A 3,662-nucleotide genomic window follows, 5' to 3' on the forward strand; every position below is an offset into this window, starting at 1 on the left:
AAATATAGAAGTTAATAGACTGGATGGGTTTACACAGAGGACAGCAAGTAGAGTGAGAAAGGAGAGAACACAACTATGGGTGACACCAAAAATAAGAACATAGTAGAGATAGGGAGGGGGGTGCGCCTGGGTGGCTCAGTGGGTTAAAGCCTCTGCCTTCAGCTCAGGTCATGATCCCAAGGTCCCAGAATCAAGCCCCACATCGGGCTCTCTGCTCAGCATGGAGCCTCTGTCCCCCTCTCTCTCTACCTGCCTTTCTGCCTACTTGTGATCTCTCTCTCTCTCTGTCAAATAAATAAATAAAATCTTAAAAAAAAAAAAAAAAGAGAGAAAGAAAGAGAGAGAGAGAGAACATAGGAGAGATGGGAATTCCAAAAGAGGAGACTAAGAAGAATCAGAGAAACAAGGGAAGAACTAAAAAAGAGTATTGTCACAAAAGCCAAAGAGAGAGTCAGAAAAGGAGTGGGAGTGGTCAACAGAGTAAATGCAGCCAAGGGGTTGATAAAGACCTGAGAACCATGAAGATTACAAGGCATGTGGCAATTAGGTCAATAGTTGCCTTTGCCAAAGCAGTTTCAGGGAGGTGGTGGGGCTAATGTTTTATTGCAATGGATTCTAAAGCATACATAAGATAAGAAAGAAAGAAAACAGGTATAGTTTACTTTTTGAGAAAGTTGACAGTAAATGAAAGAAATCAGTAAGGAAGTAATTAGCTATCTTGGTCCCAGAAAAGGGCATCCTGAAGGCAACTCCTTCTTGTCCATTCCCACAAGATATTGGTCTCTCTTGAGTAACAATGTGCTGGGACCCTCAGGCAACTAACTGGGTAGAGATGAGGCAGCAACCGTTCAGGCTCCTAGTGGAATGACCTGAGGTAGCGTTCTTTCCCTGTGAACCAGATTTGGGAGTGAGGATCAGAGGCAGTGGTTACTGGGAAGAGCTTCTCATTTATTTAGCAAACTTTGGTTCCTGGGATAGACTACCTTAACCCCACATGTAAGTATGCTGGTTTTCCTGACTCTCAAAAGCCAGGAGAGAGCCAATGGTAAAGCTAATCTTCTGTGAGCTCCAAGATAGGAAGACAGAGAGCAGGTGACTCAGGAGGAACAGGGCACCAGCCAAAGATCCATTTGCCTTACACTTCCTGCATTTAAGAATGACAACTAGGTCTTTGAGGCCAAGAGATAAATAATGAGCCCAAGAGAAAAATAATAGCTTACCTAAGAGTAGCCAGAAAAAGGTGAAACAGGTAGGATGATTATAATGCAAGCCCAATGTTATAGACCTGTTCCTGAAGGAAACAGGCAAACACTTGAATACTTAATAAGAGTACTTCATAAAGCAGCACCTCCTTCTCTAAGACCAGATGAAAGGAAGTGAGAGAGAATGCAGATATTGATAAGGTTATAAGCACGAGGTGAGAAGTTGAATGAGCATGTCCCTAAATGACCTTAATGTGTGCATGTTGACTCATTTGCAGAGAGAAGACAGTGAGGGGAATAGGACACACAAAACGCTGCTGGATGAGATCGATTATGGTGATCATACTTCTACAGATGTACTGTCTCCAAACTCCAGTAAGTCTTTATAACTATATGGTTTTTCACTAGCAGTACTTAACAAGGGTATAGATATAGAGAAGGTGAATGTATGGAATGGGATTTCAGTGAGAAAAAATTTGGGATTAGCAGTGAGAAAAGGTTAAGGCTGCTGGGCTCATGGCTTCTAGACAATTACTTTTCAAATCCTGGGTCACAATTCATCAGTGGATCATCAAACCAATTTAGTGGGTATTGTCCATTTTTGTAAAAATGAAGTTAAATGGAATGGAATAAGAAATAACAGTAAATTACTTTCGGTAACCTTTGTCTCAGTTAAGTACATGCATATATGTACTGTATATTTAGTTGTGATGTAGAAGGTAGTCTTCATAATGGGATATAATCAAAAAGCTTGAAAACCCCTGGTCTAGTCTATACAGAAAATAATGTTGTATTAATCATGAGTGTTTCTGGCAAATATTCTGGTTTCCTTTCTGATGGGTGTAGGGTCCATAATCAAAGGAGCAAGACTGATACAAAGCGAAGGTCAAGCAAAGCTTTATTTCGCGCCAAGCATCAAGAAACAAACTGACCGTTTGGGGCCACGCAGAGAGGGCGACCTCTCTCTGCCTTACAGACTAGCTTTTAAGGGCAAAGGCCATGTGGTTGGGCCTGGCCACGCACAGATGGCCAATGAGATTGTAACACAAAGAGAAATCTGCACAGTCATGTTAGGTCACACATAAGTGACCAATTGAATTACAATTTTCCCTATAGTAGATATTTGAACTAGCCTATCACCTTGGTCAGAATTGGCGCCCAAAGGGCACCCAAAGGGCGGGGCCCATACTCCTTGGTAGCTAGGGAGAAGGTATGTGCCCCCACTGATATACCTCCACCTGGCCTGACCCACCCTTGTATTTGGGCTTTGTTACCTGGGACTGGTTTCCGGGACTTGTTTTTGAGTAAATTCCCTGAGAGAGGGGAGGCAGGGTCAGTTTAAGTTTTACTGCATAAACAACAAAATCACTGTTTAACTGGATGGAATTGCTCTGGCTAAATAAGCCCTTACAATGGGTACATGATAAATTGTATTTCCCTGTACCCCTTAAAGTTAGGAATGGCCATTTAACTTGTTTGGACCATGGAAGTGAGCAGAAGAGACACGGGTCTAAATTTAAGAGCTAGCCGCATCTTTTTTGCCCCGTCACTGCATTAGGCAATGTTCCAGATGTTGCTCCTGAGTCCTTGAATCAGCCTGAGTCCTTGAATAAGACAGCAGAGCAGAGCCTCCAGCCAACACACAACAGATGCATATTATAGGTAACAAATAAACCTTTGTTGTTAGAAACCATTAAGATTTGAGTCTTCATACTGCAGGATAACTTAGGCTGTCCTCTGCCTAATATAGAAGCCAAGTCTAGAAGGAATGATGATCCAACAGAAAATGGAGGGATCAAGAAACATCTTCCACACCGGTACTCAATATGTCCTGATAGTCTACCAGAAAATAGATTAGCAAGTAATTGAGTGATAATTATGTAATTCAACAACAGTGAATAGTTCATGGAAGGAACCTATAATTATTGCTGAAGCCCTGAAGTGGGACTCAAGCTGTTCCTTGAAAGAAGAATTGAATGGTCAAAGGAAGTAAGCCCACTCAATGAGGGGGAAACAATGAGCAAAAGATAATGGGCACAGCATTTAGGGCTGGGGGTAGGGGGTGGACAGAGAAATGAGACACGGTCCCACCAGAGGAGACAGTTCATGTTAGAATGGGAGAAAATGCAATTGGAAAAGGGAGGGTAGGATCCAACTTTGGAGGGGCGTTCAAATTATACAAAATATTTGGAATGAAGTAAAAATAAGATATATAAAGCCCTTAGTATGATGTCTATCCATAACTAGGGACTCGGCTTATATTTATTGCTGTTTTGGTTGATGTTTTGGTGCAAACATGGGAGATTTCTAAGAAGAGATGTACCATGAAAGCCATGCTTAAGCTAATCTGGCAGTTGTGCACAGAGCAGACTAAAGAATAAACAAGTAAATATGACAAAACATTTGAGGAGGCAGTGGTCCAGGGGTGAGGTGATGAGAGAAGAAGGAAAAAATAAATTC

The sequence above is a fragment of the Mustela nigripes genome, chromosome 13 (assembly GCF_022355385.1).
Source record: "Mustela nigripes isolate SB6536 chromosome 13, MUSNIG.SB6536, whole genome shotgun sequence".
NCBI classification, from domain to species: Eukaryota; Metazoa; Chordata; class Mammalia; order Carnivora; family Mustelidae; genus Mustela; species Mustela nigripes.